Source organism: Nannospalax galili, unplaced genomic scaffold (assembly GCF_000622305.1).
Source record: "Nannospalax galili isolate Female #2095 unplaced genomic scaffold, S.galili_v1.0 scaffold369, whole genome shotgun sequence".
Classification (NCBI taxonomy): Eukaryota; Metazoa; Chordata; class Mammalia; order Rodentia; family Spalacidae; genus Nannospalax; species Nannospalax galili.
This window is the reverse complement of record NW_008360318.1, coordinates 1,016,703-1,040,405: the sequence shown is the minus strand read 5'-3', so window position 1 is coordinate 1,040,405 and position 23,703 is coordinate 1,016,703. Positions and strand designations below refer to the sequence as shown.

Sequence of the window (23,703 nt, the reverse complement as noted above, 5' to 3'; positions counted from 1 at the left end):
GTTTAAATGTTTAAAGAAAGAGACTGAGGAAGACACCAGAAGATGGAAGGACCTACCATGCTCATGGAGTAGAAAGAATTAACATTGTGAAAATGGTCATCCTACCAAAAGCCATTTATAGATTCAATGCAATGCCAATCAAAATCCCCATGACATTCTCCACAGAATTGAAAAAAAAATCCTAAGATTCATATGGAAGCACAAAAGACTTCAGATGCCAAAGCAACCCTGAGCACTAAGAGCAATGCTGGGGGAATTACTAGACCAGATTTTAAACTGTATTACAGAGCAATAGTCATTAAAAAATAAAACACGGTACTGGCACAAAAATAGACCTGTAGATCAATGGAATAAAATTGAAGACCCAAATATGAGTATATGGAATTTCAGCCAGCTGATATTTGACAAAGGGGCCAAGGAAATTCACTGGAGGAAAGACATCATGTTCAGCATATGGTGCTGGCAAAACTGGATGTCCACTTGTAGAAGAATGAAACTAAACCCCCATCTTTCACCTTGCACAAAAGTCAACTCCAAATTGATCAAAGACCCCAATGTGAAGCCAGCCATGGTTGAGCAGGACCTTTGACTTATCGGCACATAGATGGAAGTGGTAAAGGAAGGAGCCTGGAGCTCCACCGAAGCCCATGTTACCCCTGAGGAACAGATCCTCAAATGACCTTAGGAGTAAAAATAAATTGGTTTATTTGGGCCAACTGTATGGTCTTAAACACCCAAAAGGAAAGTATAACCAATGATTAAAGTGGTCAGTATATTTCTTTAAGAGTCCATATGTATAGCTAAAGGCTACATAACAAGAAACAATGCCAGACAGGAGATGCCTTCCTTTGAGTTGTTGGCCAGGGTGGCCCAAGAGACTCCAAGACAGTAACCCAGCATAGAACTGGGAAAATGAACAGCAGACCCCAATCTTATCTAAAGGAATATTGACAACTGATTGCTGCTAGATGAGGAAGATCTGATCTCTCGAAAACAAGGGACTCTAGAAAGGCTGACTAGACTCAGCGGATGGACTTGCAATGAGGAATGGCTGGGGACACTGATAACACAGTGGACAGTAACAGGGATGACAGAGCTTATGGGCTCCAGTGAGGTGTGTGGTGGGGGGCAGCAGCTATGGGAGGGTACCATTTGGAATGCCATATAAAGATGAGTATGATTGTTTGGGATGTTCTGTATGAGATACACACACACAAAAAATCAATAAAAATTATTTTATTTATTTTTTAATTTTATGTGTATGAGTGTATTGCCTGCCTGTGTGTAAGTACATCCATGCTGTGCAATTCCTGCAGAGGTCAGATGAAGGTGTTGGATCCCCTGGAACTGGAGTTATGGATGGAAGTTAGCTACCATGTAGGTGCTGGGAATTAAGCTCGGGTCCTCTGCAAGAGCAGTTAATACTGTTAACTGCTGAGTCATCTCTCCAGCCCCTCTCTCCACACCATTATATAACACCTTCTTGGGACACTATGACTTTTATCTGATGCTATTGAAACTCTGTGACAAGGGTTGGGGAGCTGATTCAGAGGGTAAGAACACTTGCTCTGAAAGTAAGAAGACATGAGTTCAAATCCCCAGCAACTACATAAAAGCTTGACAAGGCTGTGAGTGCTGGAAACTCCAGCAATGGAAGGCAGAGACAGGTAGATCTTCATAGCGTGTTGACCAGCCAATCTAGCTGAACTGGCAAGCTTCAGGTTTTGTGAGAAATCTTGTCTCAAAAAGTAAGTGGAGGGTGATAGAGAAAGATATCTGAGATCCTTCTCTGGCCTCCACACTTGTGTGCTAGCTCTGCACACATCATACCCTGTACCAACAGGGCTCTGGTCCAAGTAAAGATTCTGCTCCACTCACCTAGAGTTTGCTTCCCTTATTGCCAGGATCCTCACTGAAGAATCAATCACAACAGCTTTCTATCTCCTTACCTCTTTCCAGGATCTTATCCTCAGTCCCTTTCCAATCTCTCTTGTCTTCCAACCAAGGAAAAGTTAACTTTGTATTTAAAACCCTCAAACACGGAGCCTTAATTTAAGACACACTGGGACAGTACAGGTCAATCTCCCATTTACTCCCTTCTCACTCTTGCACTAAATGGGACTGGGAGGGGTGGGGATGGTGTAAGTACAATACTCATGTATGAAAGTCTCAAAAATAAAAAAATTGAAAAATAAATGTTTAGTAAGCTTCCACTATGTAGCAGAAATGTTATCATCATAATTTCATTGATTTATATCAATCCTGATCAAAAGAAGCGATTTCAGGTTTTAATATGAAAGTGAAAACACGTATATGGCAAGTTCTACAGAAATTTCTGCATAATTCTGTGACTCCATAGTTATCCTATGAGGGGCTGAGTAAATGAGAAAAAGATCTGTCATGCCGGAAAGAACAACAGGAAAACGCACATATGTCAATGTTGGTATTTGTTAGAGGAAGAAAAAAAAACCCACCCATGGCTCAGGGACCAATGCGGAAGAGGAGGTAGAAAGACTGTAAGAGCCAGGGTGGTTCATGAACCAGGGAGGTGGAGGCCTTCAGGCCACTGGAGGCTTACTCATGTGAGCCTGTGGCAGCAGTGGCACTGAGCATGCCACCCATATCAGCTCAATTAAAGAATGGCCCAAAGGGGAGGTGAGAAATAGGTGGCGGGCCAGCACTAGACAGAACTATTGGAGACTGATTACTGCTGGGTAGGGGAGGATATGACTTACATATGACCACTGGCTGGGCTGACTAGACTCCAGTGGACGAATTTACACTGAAGGACATTTGTGTACAAACACCTGAATGAATAGGATTCAGCATGTATGGCAGAGTGCATAGGGTTCAGTGCTGGGATGGGGAAGGCATGGATAGGGGAGCCGGTCTGGATTTGAGTGGGGAATTATGAAATTTAAAAAGATCAATAAAAAAGTAAAAAAGAGAGAGAGTGTAGGTATGTGCATGCCATGAAAACATGTAGAGGTCTGTGAATAACTTTTTGAAAGTCAGTTCTCCCCTTCCACCTCGTTTGGAGGCAGTCTCTCTTGTTTTTTTGCCCCTGGCCTGTGTACTCCAGGCTAGCTAGTCTGTGACCTTCCAGCTGACTCTGCTGTCTCTGCCTCCCATTTCCCAGTAAGAGTGCTAGGGTTACAGATGTGCACCAGCTTTTTATGTGAGTTCTGAAGATCAAATTCCGGTCATTGGTCTTGCATAGCAAGTGCTTTTACCCACTGAGCCATCTCCCCGACCCAATTTCTTAATAAAATTTGAACCAAAGTTGCTATTGGGTCTAGAACCTGAACTTATAACACCAGTGCAATCACAAAGCCTCAAGTAGAGAATTTTATTTTAAAATTTCAAGTTGGTCTTTCCTCATGTAAGTAGACAAACAAATAATACTTCCTGCATGGATTTTGCTTCTACCTGTGTTGTTCAGTACAACACAATTTAATCACTATACACATGAGGATATTTAAGTTAAAACAATGATAATTAAAAGGCAGGGAGAGACAGAGAAGAGATAAAGTGTAGGTGGTATAAAAAGCCAGAGGGAAATTTATTATCTCAAAAACCTTCTGAAAAATACACATACAGTATCTGAACATGAGTGCATGTGTGTGTCTGAAGGCCATATAACAAGAAATGTAGTGCCAGATAGGAGAAATTTCCCTTGGAGTTGAAGGTCAGGATAGTCCAAGAGACTCCCAAAATAACACAGGCTATTGCCACAGCCCTTGATTATCTCCCAGAACTTGAAGGTAAGACCCTACTGCTGAAGACGGGATATACTTCAGAGACAGGACTTGGAGCAGTGGAGCTGGAACTGACCTGGAAGCCTTCTTTCTGAAGATTAGCTCTCATAGTTCTAGAGGATGCTATGCAAGCTGCTAAGGGAGAATATCAATCAATGGTCTAATCCAGCTGTAAAGTCTAATAAGCACAATGACTGGCACAGCAAACTAACTACCTCTATTGGTGCAGTAGTAGCACTGTTATCTGGGGAGTGGGGGGTAGTCAACAGCCATTGAATTGAACTGAAAGCTGTCTCGATGTGAAGGAATTCGTGGGTGGCACTGTAAATATAGCCAAATAAACATGGCTGAAGAAGTCATGGATCCTAAAGAAAATCCTTTATCATATCTCTAGACAACTGAAATTTCTTACCATATGTTAAATATACATTTTTATATTTACAGAGAAGTATGCCATATACCACTAATCAAAAAAACTTCTTTTTTGCAACAGATGGAGGCTATTACAGTGCTCCACAACTGGTCACACACAGAGAATATGTCTCTGAGAGATGCTCAACCTTAAGTGACACATCTACAGTAGAAACTCTACATCTAAGGCTCATGGAACATAGCAGAACAGGCGGTGGAGAGAATATTAATACACTCCTCAACTCTCACCAGTGGAGCTTCCTCATACAACAGAGTGCAATGCACACAGAAGGTCATACCAAGTTTTAGAGAATAAGAGACTGCAGAGTGTGTGTCTCTGGATAGGGCTCCTATATTAAACCTCACCCATCCACAGCTCAGGCACTATTGTAGAAGAGGGGGTGGAAAGATTGTAAGAGCCAGGGTTGGTGCATGAACATAAGGAAACAGAGGCTTTCAGATCTCTGGGAACTTGCTCATATGAACTTGCAGCAATAGTGTCAGCATGCACAATACCCATGCCTACTCTATCAGACAAAAACCCAGTATAGAGTGAGGGAAATGGGCATCAGGCCTAGGAATTATTGGCAACTGATTACTGCTGGGTGAAGCTTCTTTAAGATCTTTAGATAGGCTGATTAGAGTCCAGGAGATGAACTTGCACTGAAAGACACCTGGGTACAAATGCTTGACCAGCTAGGAATTAACATATATGGCATAGTTCATGGAATCTGGTGGGGGGGGGGCTATCGGGAAGCCTGGATAGGGGAGGGGGGGTCTAAATTTGATTAAAAACTATTGTGTGAGGGGGATATAGAGATGGCTCAGCTTAGTTAAGAGCACCGGTTGCCCTTGCAGAGGACCCAGGTTCAATTCCTGGCACCCACATGGCAGGTAACAACAGTCCATAACTCCAGTTCCAAAGGAACCCGACTTCTTCTTCTGACCTCTGAGGGTACTGCAAACAGATGTACTTACAAACATGCAGGCAATACACTCATACACATAAAATAAATAAAATATTAAAAAAGAACTATCATATGAAATGTACAATAACTCAAAAATATTAAAAACAATGACAATTAAACTAACTTAAAAATTCACTTCTTTAATTGCATCAGCCATATGTTGCTTTAATTGTAGCTACAAGAAAATACCTGACAGAATCAAGAGAGAAGGTTTATTTTGGCTCACAGTTTCTGAGGGATTTCAGTTCTCATAGTGAGGATACTTAGCTACAGAAGCAGCTCTGACAATGGCAGAGGAAAATTCTGTGGATGTTCACATGGTACATGCCAGGAAGCAAAGCAAACAGGCTGAAACTAGAGACAGGGATAACTTTTGAAGTCCTGCTCCTAATGATGCGCTTTAACCAGCCAGGTGCCACCTTCTAAAGACTCTACAGCCTTTAAAACAGCACCACAAACTTGGCAAGCATTCAAAACATGAGCCTGTGTGGGGCATTTTAGATTTCAACCACAAGCCACATTCCAAAAACCCAAGAGCCATGTGTGTGGCTTGTGATATTTATCTTGAATAAAACAGACATAGAAGGCATGGGTTATTAAGTGAAGATTTCAGTGTAGGCAGAGGGAACTTTCCTGTGAATTATTGGTCAGGGAGACCTCACAAGCACCCCAAAACACACAGGCTATTGCCAATTCTCTAGGTTGCCCACTATAAATGGTAAGATCCTATTGCTGAAGATACCACCCACAGTGGTTGCAGGACACCAAGAAATCAACTTGAAACTGACCAGGAAACTCTCCCTGAAGGCTAGCCATTATAAGGCTGGAAGGTGCTATTCAGGCTGCTGGGGAAAAAAAGCATCAGTGATCTTGTCCAGTGCTGGACCCTGCATGCTACAGTACTAACCTGCAGGCAATTTTTTCCCACTGATGCAGTAGTGACAGGATGGTTGTGGAGTACCAACAGCTCTCTGCTTGAGTTTGAGACCTGCTCTACAGGAGGGATTTCATGCTTAGAACTGTAAATCTGCTTTAAAACAACATGACTGAGAAGATTATAGGCCCCAGGGAAGAACCTACTAAATGGTCATGTTGCCAAAGTGCCTTCATTTTTAAAATATATTTCAATTGAACTTTTGAGAATTTCATACAATGTATTTTGATTAGCTTCAGACCCTCTCCCTTATCTTCACCCTCCTTATTACCCTCTGCCTTATTTCATGTACTCTATTATATATTTTAAGGCCTGTCTAGTATCATTTGTGTCCACAAATTCTCTGTGGTATAGATTCATCCATTGGAGCCAGAGTCTTGTTAACCTACCCAGCAACATCTCCTTAAAGAAAACTGACTCTCTTTCTCTCTCTCCCAGCAGTTATCAGCTGCCAATAGTTCCTTAGGTAGGTAGGGTTGGGGCTTCTTACCCACTTCCTTACCTCTATGTTGGGGTTTTATCTGACTTCAGCTTATTTAGGACTACTTCTGTATGCTGTCACCATGGCTGTGAGTTCATATGAATAACTGCCAGATGTCTGGACATCACTGTTTCCTTGTGATCATCTACCAACTATGGCTCTTACAATGTCCCTACTCCCTCTTCCATAATGATCCCTTAACCTTGGGAGGCAAAGATTTGATATAGATGTCCTACGCAGGGATATACATTCTGCTTTCTTATTCTCTGAATGTTGAATTGACCAGCTGTGTGGGTCTCTGTATTAATCTCCATCTACTGCATGAAGTAGCTTCTCTGATGAGAGTTTAGAGATGCATTAATCTATGGGTATAACAATAAGACATTAGGAGTTAGTTTAATGCTATGTCCATTTAGCAGAATAATACTGGTAGGTTCTCCTTTACTACCTGTGACCTGCCTAAGCCATTGGTTTCTAGGCTTGATATCAGTGTCAGGTACAGGCTACATCTTGTGAAGTGGAACTTTAATCCAATCAGAAGTTGGTTGGTTATTCACATAACAGTTGTGCCACTATTGCACCAGTGAGCATATCTTGCTAGGCCAGTTGTTACTGTAGATCACAGGATTCATAGCTGGGCAAAGTTGACAACTGCTTTTCTTTTCCAGTAGCATACAAGCACTTCCAGGACTATGAAATCTAGCCAATAGAGATGAAGCTTTGAGGTCAGTACCAGCTTGATTTCTCCTTGTTTGTTCTACAACTCATATACATATAGTATCTTTAGCAGTAGGGTCTTACCATCAAGTTCTGCTGGCAATGGACAATATTGTTTGAGGGTTTATGTGACCCCTGGCCAACAGCTTCAAAATAGGATGTGCATTCCTGGCATAGGACCTTTTCTTTGCTAGCCTATGGTGTCTAGTAGGGGCAATGTACTCCTTTTATAAGATAACTACATTTAATCTCTCAAATTATACTACAGAACTATAATAATAAAAACAGAATGATACTGGCATAAAAACAGACACATTGATCAATGGAATAGAGTTGAAGATCCAGATTTAAGTCCATGTACTTACAGCCACCTGATTTTTGACAAAGCAGTCAAAAATATACATTGGACAAAAGATAGCATGTTCAACAAATGATATTGGTCAAACTGGATAGCTACATGAAGAAAAATATTAGATTCCTATTTCTCACCATGTACAAAATTCAACTCCAAATGTATCAAGGACTTCGACATAAGACCTGACACTCTGAATAAGATAGAGGAGAAAGTAGGGAATACACTGAAACTTATAGACACGAAAAAACCTGCATAGAATGCCTATAGTTCAAACATTAAGTCCAACAATTAGCAAATGAGATTTCATGAAACTAAAAAGTTTCTGTATAACAAAAGACACCGTTATTTGAATGAAGAGGCAGTCTACAGAATGGGAAAAATCTTTACCAGCTACACCTCTGAAAGAAGGTTGCTATCTAGAATATACAAAGAACTCAAAAATTAAACACCCCAAATCCAAAAAATTCAATTAGAAATGCTCAAAAGATGAAGCACAAATGGCTGAGAAATATTTTACTTTTATTTTTTAATTTGGGAAAATAAATGTTACTTGAATCAGGGAGGGAAGAGGGACAGCTGTACAATGGCAGAGAGAGGAAGCAGAGATAAATAATACATAAGTGGTATGAAAAACCAAGGGGAAATGTAGTATTTAATAAGCTTATTAAAATAGGCTTATTTTTAATAACACACATAGAAAATTACACATATAAATGTGAGTATATGTGTATAACTGATGATTATATAATAAAAATCAGTGTGCCAGGCATGTGAAATTTCCCTTCGAGTTATTGGTCAGGGCAGTCTAAAAGACTCACAAAATAATACAGGTTATTACCAGAGTCCTTGGTTGCTGCCTAGAATTTGAAGGTAAGATCCTATTGACGAAGGCATACTTCAGACACAGGACTTGGAGCAGTTGAGCTGTAACTGACCGTGAGGCCTCCTCCCTGAAGACTAGCTCTCACAGTATCAGATGATTCTATGTAATCTGCCAAGGAAGAAAACCAATCGAGCACCCTACCCAGCTGTAAAGTCTGCAAACCACAATAATGACCATCCTGGCAAACTATAGTTGCAGTAATGCATTTATCTTGGGAGCAATCAACAGCTATCTAATGGGACTTAAGGCCTGATTGGTGAGAGTGAGATCATGTGTAGTACTGTAAACATAGTACATGTGGTTAGAAAGGTCATAGGCTAGAGAAGAACCTACTTCTGTCCCTTTCCTAGGAATTCCAATGGAATTTCTTACCATATTCTAAATGTGTCCTTATATTTACAGACAAGTGTACCTCTCACCACTCATCAAAGAAGTTTTGGTTTTCAACATATGGAGACATTTAAAAAGTTCCACAACTGGTCAAATGCAGAGAAAACATGACTGTGCTATAACCAACTCTAAGTGACACACCTACAATGTAACCTCTATATCCAAGACTCAGGGAACATCATGGATAAGAGCAGAAAGAATGTAAAATCCAGAAGGATAAGACACCTGCTGCTAGTTACTATATTCTAGACATGGTAGGCAAGCTGAATCAGTGAAATCTCCACAGTAGCATAGTCTAAGAAGATCTGAATAATGACAAAACCAGTTGACAGGCCAAGGTGGACAGGAGGGAAATGTCACAGGTCCTGGATGCTGAGGGGGAGGAGAATCATCTCTTTCTAGATACTAGCTCCCTGAGAGGTTACCTAATCCCAAATAGACAGCCCTAAACACAGGTATACCAAAGCACCACTTAATGGACTCAGTGCTTTATACATATATGTATGCATAGTATAAATATATGTAACAATAATAATCAAAGAAGAGGACAAGAAATTGAGAGGAAGTGGGGAGACATGGGAGGAGTTGGTAGGAGACTGGGAGGGATGGAAATAATACAAAGGCAATACTATGTATGAAATTCTCAAAAATAAAAAATAAATTTATAAAAAAGAAAAGCTCTTTTCCATTTTGCAAGATGGTGAGTGAAAAGGTTGAGAAGGCAATGCCAGGCAGGATGATGATGAGGCCGCTGCAGGTGCTGGTGCACACAAGGCTAGAAAGCGAGAACTTAAAGTTGAAAAGCCCTGTCCTGGTTAGAGGAATTGTCAGATACTCCCAGGCTGCTATGTAGGCCAGAAAGGCTCTATGCAAAAGGATTTTTGCTATGGTCACAAAACCAGTTGGTGGCAATAACACTGGTGGCAACCGGGTCGCTAAACTTCAGAAAATGCTTAGGTATCATCCTGCTGAAGATGTGCCTTGGAAGCTGCTGAGTCATGACAAAATGCCCTTGAATCAGCATGTGAGAAAGCTGGCCAGCATCACCCCTGGGACCATCCTGATCATCCTCACCGGGTACCAAAGGGGCAAGAGAGTGGTTTTTCTGAAGCAGCTGGTCTGTGGCTTATAACTTGCGACTGGACCTCATGCCTTCAACCAAGTTCCTCTGTGCAGAGTACACCAGAAATTTATCATTGCCACCTCCACAAAAGTCGATATTTGCAATGTGAAAATCCCCCAGCACCTCACTGACACTTACTTCAAGAAGCTACCAAAGCTATCTTCTCCACAGAGAAAGACACATATGACATTACCACTCAAGGTTGATCAGGAAGCTGTGGGCTCACAAATTTTGCCAAAGATCAAAGCTGTTCCTTAGCTCAAGGATTACCTGTGATCTCTCTTTGTTCTGACAAATGGCAGTACCCTCACAAATTGGTATTCTAAATTTCTTACCCAGAAACTAATTAACCAATACATTTAAAAGTAAACAAATAAAGAGAAATATATATATATATATTAATGTTCAACATCGTCAGCCATTGGAGAAATGCAATTAAACCTACTTTGAGATTTCATCTTACCCCAGTCAGAATGGCTAAGATAAAAAACAAATGAACAAAAACTCCCAAACAACAGCAAATGTTAGTGAAGATGTAGGGAAAGGGGAACACTTATTCACTGCTGGTAGGGGTACAAACTGGTGTAACCACCATGGAACTCGATGTGTAGATTCCTCAAAAACTTGAATTAGATCTACCACATGATCCAGCCACATCATGCTTGCAGATAGTGCGATATACCCAGAGGACTCTATATCCTACTGCAGAGATACCTGCTCATCCATGTTCATTGCTGCCCTATTCACAATAGCCAGGAAATGGAACTGACCTAAATGTCCATGAGCTGATGAATGCATAGTGAGAGTATGACACATTTACAGAATGGAATGTTAATCCGCTGTTAAGAAAAATGAGGTTATAAAATTCACAGGTAAATGGATGGAACTGGAAACAATCATACTGAGTGAAGGAACCCAGACCCAGAATGACAAATGTCACATGTTTTCTCTCATACATGGATACAACTTTGAAATCTTTAGATATGCATGTTTCAGTTGGAAAATCCATAGAGACTAGGAGACCAGTAAGGGGAGAGGCTTCATGGGAGGAGAGAGAATGCATGTAGTGATGTAAAGGAGAAAAGGGGAACAATGGAGTAGAAAGGATTAAATGGGGTGAGGAATGGGAGGGCAGGGCAGAGGAGGGGGTATAATGAGGTATAACCAACACTAAAGGCCTTTAGAAAAAGCCATTTGGAACCCTACCTCTATAGCAGCTTCTTAAAGAATATACATATATAGTATAAAAAGAGATTAAATGGAGTTACCTGAGCTACCTTCCGATTATTTATGTTTATACTTATAGATTTGTGTTGCTCTCAACCTTGGTCAGAGAAGTTTTTTTTGCAGTGGGTAATGGTTAGACAGGGGCTCATGACTGATCAAAGTGCTAAGAATAAGTGGCTACCATTCCCAGCTATAGATGGGTCATCTATAGGTCGTTTATATCAATTCTCTACATCCAAATCTCAAGGATCATCATGGAAGAGGCTGCAGAATGTAACAGTTGGAGGATGAGAAGGGGAAATGTGGTGTCTTGGACATGACATGGCCGATGCACACATCAGCTCATGGCTGCTCTGGATGCATGCGTAAGACCTGAACAAAAACAAGCCAGTCAAAATTCCAGCATGGCAGGGAAGGGCTCCCAAGGTCCCATCCCGAATAGAACTGTTGACAGCGATGGCTGCTGAGGGAGGAGACTCACTCTTGTTTTGGAATATGACTGCTGGTAGGTTGCTTGTGCCCCAATAGATGGTCCTAGACCCATGAACATCTGGTTAGAACTAACTGGACTCAAGGGGTTATTAATAACAATTATTTTAAAAATGAAGGCATGAAGTTGGGAAGGGGTTGGGTTGGTGGGCTTTGGGAGGATTTGGAGAGAGGGAATGGGGGTATGTGAATATGATCAAGATACATCAGATACATGTATAAAATTTTCACAGAATAAATAAAAATATTGTTTAAAAAGTTGAACATAAGGAAGTATTCTTTTGGATGTCACCCAATAACAATGGTCATCTGACATTGGCCATTAAGATGTTGCCTGTTCTCTGAGATACAAAAATGTGAGCAACACGTGTTTGAGATTCAATGAAGCAACATGAGTAGGGAGATAACAACGTTTGAGGCCTCAGCAGGTATGAGACCAAGCTGCTGCGGAGGATCTCAGGTCTGTGAAAAGGCATGTATCACCCAAGTCAGGAATCCTTCCAGAGCTATAGGAGCCACATGGACTGAGTTTACTGTGGGCGGCTAACTGGGGAACTTGCACAAAAAGATGATTATTTGTGTGACCTTCTAGGCCCCTTTTTCTGTGAAAATTAGAATTGAATATAGAATGACATACTTTTGGATATCCTTTTCTCACAATATGGCTACCTTTAACCTTTTGAAATTAAACTCGTTTTTTAACACTACTATTGTGTATCATTAGAGTAAGGCAATCATTTTCTGAGTCCCAAGAGAAGAGAGAAGCAACAGGACATTCCTGAGCAAAGCATTTTAAGGAGAAATTTTCCACTTACTTAGCTCTCCCTCAGCCCCATCCTTTGACAGATTTCTCTGATGACTTTTTTGGTTTGATTGAGATTTTGGTACATAGTAGTTTTATGTTGGGAATTCTGTGGAATTACAGTAGGTCTAGAAAGTATGACCACAGTTTGGAGTTTGGAGTTTCAAAACTGTAGAAAGGTTTAATAAGGTTTATTACATAGTTCATTTTAATAATGGAATATTTAACTTCATGAGAAATTACTTTGTGGCCTTGTATATTTTTAAATCGCTACTTGTTTCTTTCCCAGTCCAATGAATCACCTTATACAGAAAACTAAAATTACCAACACTTTTCTTTTGCTTCAGTTCATAGCAAAGGGTTATTGAAGAATGGTCCACATCATGAAGTGTGTTTTAATGAAAGAATTACTTCACATCACATTAACTAATTGCTAGAGAGTTACAAAATATTGAAGCAGTAGTTGTTCTTGTGTGGGTGAGGTGGGAAGGGCATTCAGGGAATGAGAAGTTAGAAATAAATGGATGGAGAACTTAGTTACTGAGTATCTACTATGCACCAATTCTGTTCTAGGGGCTTTATATCCATAGTTCATATTTTTCCTTGAAACTCTATGAAGTATATTTTTTACCTTTTAAAACTCAAAGAGGTTAAGTCAGTGACCTATTGATGATAAGCCAATGGGAAAATTCTTGTCCTTGTCTGTTTTGCCTATCTGTAGCATTTGAGATAGTTGATTATTTCTTTCTCTTTAATAGACTATCTATTCTTGACTTTTAAGGCATAATGTGTTCTAAATTTTGCTAGACACACATCTTCTTCCATTTTCTTGAACCACAGTAGGGAATGCCCCAGAGTTGAGCCTTTGAATACCTTTCTTCTCTAGTGAAGCTCATGCTGGCAATCAGGTTTCCTTATCCTCATGGTGGTTGACATTGTTTGCCAGGTAATATTTTGTTGTGTGGGACTATCCTGTAAATCACAGACATGATGGTTAACCTCCATTGCCAACTTGGCTGGATTTAGAGTCACCTAGGAGACATAGCCCTGGGCAGGTCTGTGAGGGCTTTTCCAGAGTGGATAACATATTCTAACATGTGGCAGATATAAAAAGATCTAAGAAAAAAGTGCATACCTGTCTTCCCCTTTTCCTGAGCAACTGTCCATCACTGCTGATGTCATCTTCTGTTGTTATCAGACTCTACCTTCTTCAGCTTTCCAACATGGACTCAATACCAGAGATTCTCCAGGGAACTCCAGTCTCAAATCGAGACTGCTCAGACATCCAGCTTTGTGGACTGAGTAGCTACTGAATTCTCACCTTTCAAGCATGTGAACAGCTATTATTATCATATAAGTCAATTTAATAAATCTCCATATACATGTTATACATTCTTTTGTATTGGTTCTCTTATCCACCATGAGCAGCTTTTGTTTTAATATAAGGCATCTTTAAAGGTTATATGGATTCTACTCCAGTGTTAAGATTACTATTGACTCATGTTGATCATTTATAATTATGAAAATTCATACTTAATTTTATGAAGAAACTAAACACAGAATCACAAGACCAAAAGCTTTCCTATGCTTAAAGTCTTTTCTCTGTCTGGGGTTATTGGTACCACTTGGCTAACTTCATGCTGAAATCATACCCCAACTCTTGATACAACTGACCTCTATTCCCGATCTTGTTCTTTGTGTGAAGTAACACTGTATCACTGATGCACATATTTACCTCTCAGATATTGGAACTGATTTAATAATCTCATGAACTTTGCATACTCTGAGCATTCATTAACTGACTACATCTAGAATCTAGAAATACTTAGACAGGCAAAAATTTGGCAAAGCTTTATCCATATGAAATCTAGATGAAAAAGAGTTCTTTACTTTGGATCACTTCCCCATGTATAGCTGTCAGAGTCAATGACGAAAGTAAGTAATCAAACTCACTTATGATTATAATCCAATTTTGCAGAACTTCAGCCTGCAAAACAGTTCTAAGGACAATTAAACTGGGCCTCCAGTTAAGCAGCCAGTATATTCAATAATTTCATAGTCAGTTCTTATTTGCTCACCTCCGTTCTGGAGGCGAATACTTAAGATTGGATAAATATGGTTACTTCTATGCCAAACCTCAGACCTCCAATAGTGCTGTTCCAGAGCCTCATGACACATTATAACTGGAAGGGAAAATAACCAGAAGATAAAGTAATGCTCTTTCTGAATTCCTATAAGAAACAGTCAAGTTAAAGAACCTCAGGCTATGGCTCGGGATGGGCTACTGCACAGTCTTGTAACACCTTCAAAAGCTGAAATCAGTGATGGGGAGATGGTTCATTTCGTAAAGTGCTGGCTATGAAAGTTTGAAGGCCTGAGTTCCATCCTCAGAACTCATGCAAAAAATCTGGGCCTGGTGGCACATGCTTGTAATCCTAGTACTGGGGAAGCAGAGGTAGGAGAATCTCTGGGGCTCCCTGGCCACCTGCCTAGCCTAATTAGCGAGTTCCTGGCCAATGAAAGACCCTGTCCTGAAAACAGGTGGGCATGAGCCTTTTTAATGGCTGCACCATCGACAGGTCACAGGCCATAGGACAGAGCCTACTACCTTTATTCTGCTAAATAGAAATAGAATTAAACCTACCCCTAAAGACATATTGTTATACCCATAGATTAATGTATCTCTTAACTCTCACCAGAGACACTTCCTCATGCAGCAGATGGTGCGTGACACAGAGGCCAACATGCAGAAAATAAGACTGCAGAGTGTCCCTGAATAGAACTCCTATATCAAACCTTTGTCTCCCAAGGCTTGGGGATAACTGTGGAAGAGGGGGCAGAAAGATGATAAGAGCCAGAGTTGGTGGATGACCACAGAAAATAGAGTTTTCCAGACTAGGCAGTTACTCATATGAACTCACAGCATGTACAAGTCCTACATAATCTCAAATCAGACAAAATCCCAGCATAGAAGAAGGAAAATGGATAAGACACTCCAACCCTAACTGAGGAACTATTGACAACACATAGCTCTTGGGAATGGGAAAGCCAGTCTTCTTTAAGGGTGTGACTCTTGGTAGGTTAACCAGGCTACAGAAGATGGACCCATACTGAAGGGCATGTGGGAACAGAATTTGACATATATATATGTATGTATATATATGAGTTATTAGAGTATATGAAGTCAGGTGGTGGTGGGTAGTAAGGGAGAGTGAAGGTAGGAGGGGGGGTCCAAATATGATAAAAAAATATTCTATGAAATTTGCAAAAATTCAGTTAAAAACCCCATAAAGTTATTCATGAAAAGAGAAAACAAACTAACAACCCCCCCAAAACCAAGGTGAATAGCACCTCAGGAATGACATCCAAGGTAATCCCTTGCCTCCACATACATGTGCAAACATATATGCACACCTGCACAAACACGTACACTCTTACGAATATACACAGACACACACACACACACACACACACATACACACACACAACCTGAAATCATCCTAACTGAAAAATAGACATTAATTCTCTTTCTCATTAAAATTAAAAGAAAATCAGACTCCATTCCTTTCTTGCCACCAGCCGCATTGCAGACACTCAACAGCAACACCTGTGCATTGGAAAACACCAATACTGAGCGTTCTCTCCAGTGAACAATAAAACATTACATAATATTCTATTAACACGTTATCCAGAACACATCCAGAGTAAATAGTATTTAGAGTGGCAAGCAATCTCAAAACTATTTAGTAGCCAGGAGGGTAATGCTTATGTGCAAAGCAACATGGTATAAGTCTATAGGGAAATTGATTGTCACTGGCGAAGTGGACAGTACGCAGTCCTATAGTCTTACCACTGATTCTCAAATGTTAACCGAATTACTGGCATGCTTAAATTTCTTCTTTGATAGACTGGGTGGAGCTCCAGATGTGACACTTTCAGTAAATTCTAAGGTGATGTCAATATTGCTAGTTAAAGGATTATACCTTGAATAATATTAGTTTATGTCATTACTGTACATTCTCTTCAGCTTAGGACATTCTCTGTGTTCACAGTTTGAATCATGTTTGTGCTTCTGGGAAGAGAAACAGTCCAGGCTGGAAATGAAAGACCCTAGAGTCATCATCATCTTCTGGGACCAGGAGAGTAGAAATGGTCTAAGGATTCTGTGGACTCCAGGCGAAATTAGCCAGACCATAAGAGGGCCATGACTTCAGAAGGGGGGAGGAAATGTGGGCACAATTCAGGGTCATGATTTCTTTTCAATAACAGGCAGAAGCAAAGAAACAGCACACAGTTATCCCAGGTTTAGATAATTCATCTGCAACTCAATGAAAGCTAGTTTCTAGACAAATGATGGCACAGTAACATAAACCCTCTGATGAACTGGGACTGGAATTTGATTGCAAGGATGGATTCTGGGTGTCCCAGAGCATCACTGTTTCAAGGAGGAAAGGGGAAAGCTGGAAGACTGAAGTCATCCCGGAGAGAAGTTCTCCACAGGGAAAGGAAATGTTAAATTATATTTCTGCTATTGGCACTACCCATTGTGGCGTTCAAATGGACACTGTCCCTAAACTAAAATGAGACTGGGCTTCAGAACTAAGAGCTGAGGGTTGCAATCAGAAGCCCTCTTGGTTGCTAATTATAGACAATACCTCTATATCTTCTAGGATTGGTCATTTTTTTTTTGGAACCCTTGATTCCAGTGATGGTTTGGGACCTTTGGCATCCCTACCGGCAATCAGAGAACCTGCTTATGTTGCAGTTTATGTGGCATCTGACCACAAAGCATCCTAGTGAATGACCTGTCATAATGTCTAATACAAGTAACAGCACACTCTTCTTGACCACATACTAAACTCTGTTTGCTTGCATTACTCCTTTACCCTTACCCCTTGATGATGTAGGTGCTCCTTTATTATTGATTTGCTTTACTGATGATGGAGATCCAGAGAAGTATCTTAACTAGATCACTAAACTTAAAGAAGCACCCACAGTTTCAAGTACACTGCTCTCATGAAGTAAACAACAGGTTGCATTTTTATTCTTTGAGGTCTCAATGTTGTGGCACATGCTTGGTCACACTAACTGTGCTCCTCTTAACTGTGTTAAGAAATTACTTTGAAAATGGTGGGTTTCTTAGAGAAATTCAAAGTGCTTTTTTCAGTCTCTCTCACTGACTAAACTAGTGCCACTGAGAAGTGGATGGGGGCAGGTGTTACACCTTTGTTCTGTAGGTCTTGTGGTTTAAGCACAGGAAGGCTACTCCTCCAGACTCCAGAGAGGAGTTTCAGAACTGTGAGCAGAGCTCACATCCTGACCTTGGGGACAGACTCAGGAAGCTGGAGGACTGCTCATGAAAGGCCGTCCTTTCCAACAGCAGCAGGATATCTCATTTCGGATGCAAGGGTTACTTTGGGCAGAAAGTCATTCGAATCTCATGATTTGTAATTCACTTAGGACACAAAGTCTGCCAAGAAAGGTGACACACTATAAAGGAGACCAATAGGAAACCTTTCTTTTCTCATCAGTCCAGGGTGCTGAAGGTTTTTGTTTACATTTCTTTTAAAACATACAATGCCCCAAGTATAAGGAGTCAGGGAAAAGTGTTTCTCTCTTTTCACACCAGTATATTTCTTATTGTAAAATAAATCAAGAGGAAAGTAGAATTTGCTTTTTGGACAACATTTATTGAAACTATTCTATGAAACAAAGAAATTATTTTTCTTATGTATTACCATGGCAGAAACTCTCACTGGTTAAATTCCAACCTTAGGAAAGTTCATTGTAATATCTTTCCTGTGTCTTCAAGTTCCAAGAGGCATCACAGGCTAAGTTCAGAAAGAGAGTCCTGCTAGAGACAGGCAAGGGACGCAATACTAGAATCTCACCTCAACTCAGGACCATTAGTACTTTTTGAAATTCTTAGTAGCTTAGAGTAAAAATAAATGAGTCAAATGAAGAAAAAGATATACGTAGGCATTTTGGGATGAGGAAAGGACTGGACAGCCAGGTACCACCTTTGGGTTCTGATGCTGCTTTGGAGCATCTTTACTGCCTTGGAAATCACTACTGGTGGATGGAGAGCCTTAGTTCACAGGTGGAACCATTCTGTCATCTAAATCATCAGTCTGCCACCCTGGGAAGCAGAGCTTCAAAGGAAAGGTGGGGGAGGAGGGCTTTCTACACCACTCAAAGCTCTCATAATTATTTCACAGATCTAGAGGGATTATGAGGGGCAAAGTAGCTCCTGTACGCAGTTCTGACCGTGCCCTGACCGTGCCCTTCTATTGCTCCCCAGGATGGATGCCCTAAGGAGTTTTCTTTCCTTGGTACTTCTGAGCTTAAGAACCCCACACTTGCTCATGTATGGACATCAGGCTCCCTCATAATACTAGGACTGTTCTCATAGTAGAGACATTCATCTTTGTGAACCCAGAACCCAGCATGGTGCTCTGCAGATAGAGGTCTTCAATCAAGGTTTATGTGGGACTGAATGAACGCTCACATATTCAATGGAGTTAAGAGAGTTGGTATTTAAAGATACTTTGCAAAAAGTTATCGTTAAGGCACAAATAAATTTATTTTTATTTATATGTTTGTTTATGCATGGGGGAACATGAACCACGCATGTGGAGGTCAGAGGACAGTTTGTGGGAGTTGAGTCTCTCCTTCCATCATGTAGATCCCCAGGGATCAAACTCAGCTCATCAGGCTTCGTAACAAGCAAATACCTTTACCCACTGAGCCAACCTACCAGCCCCAAACAAATGGTTAAATATTTGAAATTGAGATTCCTCTTGAACTCTGGTTTTGATCTTTGATAATCATTTTTCATGGAGGTTATTACCTCTGTCTTGGAATGTAGTAGACAATCTGAGATTGGTGGAAGGGATTCGTGAATCAATCTCAGAAAGTCAGCGACAGACACCATTAGCTCTATTGATTAAAGAAGGTGACACTTAAGGGAACTGATGCTACGTTTTGGCCCAGTCACCTGGTGGTGGAGCCAGGAGGAAGTGCTGCCTGCTGTCTGTCACACCAGTTCTGCAGAAGTCTCTCACTGTAGCTATATAGCCGCTAGTCTGGCAGACATGAAAATCAGGCATTTTCCTCCTTGACTATGTTCCTGGGCTTGGTTAGCGATCGGTTCACAAGTCCTGAAACACGGAAACGATGGAAAATAACTACTAAGATACGTGTCTTCAGGCTAACAATTGATTTGCAAAAGCAGGAATTCTGGGCACATGGTTCTGCAGTACAATGAAAGGGGGTTATATCAAATGGCCTCTCCAAATTCTGAGCCCCATTAACAGTGACTCATTCAGCTATTTGAACTCTCTAGTCTGGTATCTTCATAGTCCTGACAGGTGTTTTTCACAGACTCCTCATTTGTAACAATCACTATGTCTCACTGAAGAGATGCAAGCCCTTGAATGCACCTGTGCTGGGACAGCAACTGTTGGGAGGCTGTAACTGGCACCAACTGAAAGCCATGGAAAATGGGCTGGAGAGATGGTTCAGAGTGAAAAGCACTGACTTCTCTTGCAGAGGACCTACGTTCAATTCCCAGCACCCACAGGGCGGCTAACAAAGTCTGTAACTCCAGTTCCAGGGACTCTGATGCCCTCTCTGACCTCGGCGGGCATTGTGACATGGGTGCATTTACATACATGCAGGCAATACACTCATACACATAAAATAAAAATCATGAATAAATAAAAAAGAAAGCCATGGAAAGGCTTGGCCCCACTGATGAGAGGGAGGCTCTAGCAGGAAAGGGGAGTATGCTGGAGTCAACGCTCCGTCCTGGAAAACTCTGTGGCCAGCTGATTGGAAGAAAAGGGAAGCTAGAACTGGCTTTATTCTGGGGTTCAAGTCCCTTCTCTTTCATTTCTGTCTGAGAGACTTAGGAAAATTGCTTAATTCTGATCTCAACTCAGCCTCAAACTAGGAACAAAAATATGGACATTTACAGGGCTGGAGGGAAGATGAAATGAGATCCTGTGGGTAAAAGAGATGAGGGAGTGCTTTACTCCTGCAAGTATTCAAATTATTTCATTAGAAAATAAAGCATGTAAGCTAACCTGAATTGTCATCTGAGCTACTTGGGTTCAAAGCCTGGCTGGGCTATATCTAGAGCAAATTCAAGGCTATCTTGGGCAGCTTAGTGATACCCTTTCCTCAAAAATAATGAAATAAAATGAGGTTGTGGGTGTAGTGCCGTAGTAGAGCACCTGCCTAGAATAACTGCGGTCTTAACTTCAATCACTTACTTACAGGCGGTTGTGCCAGCATGTAGGACCACCTTCCTTAAACCTCACCTTCTTTAATCAAGGGTGGCGAACAACTACTTAATATACAATATTAGTTTTATATTATTTGGTAATGATTTCCTACAAAAGAACACGCATTTGTTTTCTCACAATTTTTGTGTGCCAGAGTCCAGGCATCTTATCTGCACCCTCCATTCGGGGTCTCGTGAGGCTGGCTGTATTTTCATGTACATGACTGATTAGTGAAGCATCTGATCTGAGCCTCCATCTGGCTGTTGGCAGAATGCATATTTGTAGTATTCGTTGCACCTGGTTTCTTAGAAGCCAGCACCAGAGGGGCAGGCTGTTTATTGGAGTCTATGCTTTCAGGGGATGCCCGAGTCCTCCTTTAAGGAGCTTACACCATCAGGTCTTTTATTAAGTCAGAACCAACTAATCGCAGGCTTCCATCTTCATCTTTGTCATACAATGGAACACAACCACAGGATACTCAGTCACAGCGGTTGATTAAGATCACAGGTCCTGCCCACATTGAAGAGGATGAAATTATGCAACGATATGGATGCTAGAGGGTGAGAATGAAAAGAGGCCTAGTGTATGTGTACCATAGTTGTGATGAAGGAAGAAAATACTAAGTTTTGGTACTTTAGCTTGTGCTCATTTTCACTGTATTAAAATTTCTGTTATTAGATAAAATTTAAAATGAACTATGTTTATATAATACTAGAATAGACAGGCTGCATATGTTGAAGGGCATGGTTTTTTGTTTTTTTATGTTTTTTTTGTCTTTTTGACACAGGATCTCCCTGTAGCCCCAACTGGCCTGGAACTCACTATGTAGGCTAAGCTGGCCTTGAACTCATAGAGATCCGCCTGCCTCTGCCTCCTGAGTGCTGGGATTAAAGGCATGTGCCACCACACCTGGCGTTGAAGGACATTTTTATTGATAGGAATATATAATAAAAGTTGTAGATCCTTATGAACAACAAACAGTTCCCTTCTGCACTTTCTCTTTTCACCTTTGATAGTTATTCATGATATTGAAGAGGAAAAGAAATACACTCATGCACTTAATACCACTTTTGTGTGTGTCTGATTTTTTAAGATTGTTTTATGACTGATTTTATGCCTTAGGACATAATACTCACCTTATGTGGTTCTATGATTGCTTACTAAAACTTTGTGATGAAAGAGAAGTCAACACTAAAATGGAGAACAGTAAAGACCTCAAAAGTATCTTGAGGAACGAATATCACAGTTATCTAGCGGATTATGTATGCGACCACCTTATTTGCTAAGGTACCTGCAATACCTTATGTCCTAACCCCTGCCCTCAGTATCTGCCTCGGCAAACATGCCCACAGAAGGAATTTCCCCCTCAGTGGTCCCAGGACACATTAGCATCTGTGCTGGTAATCAAGAAAACTGTAACTTAAACCCACTAATGTTATAGCAGTTAAAGAATGATGTGGGGAAAGAGATAAAAATTGTAAAGAAATAAAGTGAAGGCTTGAGCTTTCCAGGAGGAAACCTGCTGGAGTCGGCCAGCATGAAAAAACTCTTCTAATTTCTTCACAAGTCTCTTGGGTGTCTCAGTAACACTATCCTGTGCTACTTTATAACTTTACGTTTCCATTTTGTGTCTGTAGAATGTGAATTGTTTTATGAGACAAGGTCTCTCTGTATCTCCAGCTGGCTTTGAACTTGCTATGTAGATCAGGCTGGCCTGGATCTCACAGAGATCTAGCTGCCTCTGCCTGCTGGGACAAAAGGTGTGCGCCATTGCATCCAGATAGAATGTGAATTTTAATCCTTGCTTTGACTTAGCTGAGGCTCTGAGGAGAAAATGGTGGGAACTCTCAGGAAGTAATATGCACAATATAGATAGAAGTTTTCGTCCTCTCTTATTTCAGTCTTAGCAAAGCAACAAAGAATAGCCAAGGCACCTTCTCACCTCAGCCCTTACATAATGTATCCCCCATATACACTGGGTCTTCCTGAGGTGCTTCAAATATGACAAGGCTCCTTGACCCTTTTTGACAAGTTTACAACAACCCTTTGAAGTTCCTGTTTCCTGGCTGCTCACTGCTAAGGGCCCTTCATCTGAACTGTGATGAATGATATTAAGTCACAGGGAGGTGGTTGGCACGTCTCTTCCTTTCTCCTTCAGCCACAGAGGATAACCGATGCACAGATATGACACTTTGTTTTTCTCCTGCTTAGGGACAGAAATTGAACCTGTGTCCTGCCCCCATTTAGCCCTAGCATCACAAGGGTAGCTCCAAGGAAGCTAGTGTGGCTGAACAGAAGGAGCATGGACTCTTTGGGAACTTCAGGAAACAGCCGGTAAATTTGAGAGTCAACCGGACCTGGGCTTCAGGTTCTCTCTTTAAGGGGTTTGTGAATTTTTTATGAGGTTAACTTGCCTCCAAGCTCCAGTTTCTTTGTTATCCGTGAAGTCCAATTGTGGATTAAAGGGATGGGCAATGGGACTACACCTGACATTGATTCTGCTATATAGCAAAGGCATATTAATGGGTTAATGCTTTTGGTTTTTTTTTTTACTTCTACAAATCAAAATTAAAGTCTTGCTTTGCTTTTGTTTCCCAAGGCTCAGGGAACATTGTGGAAGAGGGGGTGGAAAGATTGTAAGAGCCACAGGTGGTGAATGACCACAAGGAAACAGAGTTTTCCAGACAGCTGGTCATTTACTCATAAGAACTCACAGGATAGGAATGGTGACAGCATGTATATATCTCATACAAGCTTAAACCAGAAAAAAATCCCAGCACAGACATACAGACATGAGGAAGTATGTAAGAAGCTCCAACCCCTCCTAAAGAAATTGTGGCAACAGATGGCTGCTGGGAGGGGCAGAGACAGTCTCTT

The 23,703-nt window shown here is 41.0% G+C and overlaps 1 protein-coding gene and 1 pseudogene across 6 annotated transcripts in view; one reads left to right on the top strand and one right to left on the bottom strand.

Annotated features, from left to right (window-relative positions):
• Positions 1-23,703, bottom strand: part of Cpne4 (copine 4) — a 592,536-nt gene that overhangs the window by 120,686 nt on the left and 448,147 nt on the right. The gene's annotated exons all lie outside the window — the stretch shown is intronic.
• Positions 9,595-10,346, top strand: LOC103727285 (annotated as a pseudogene).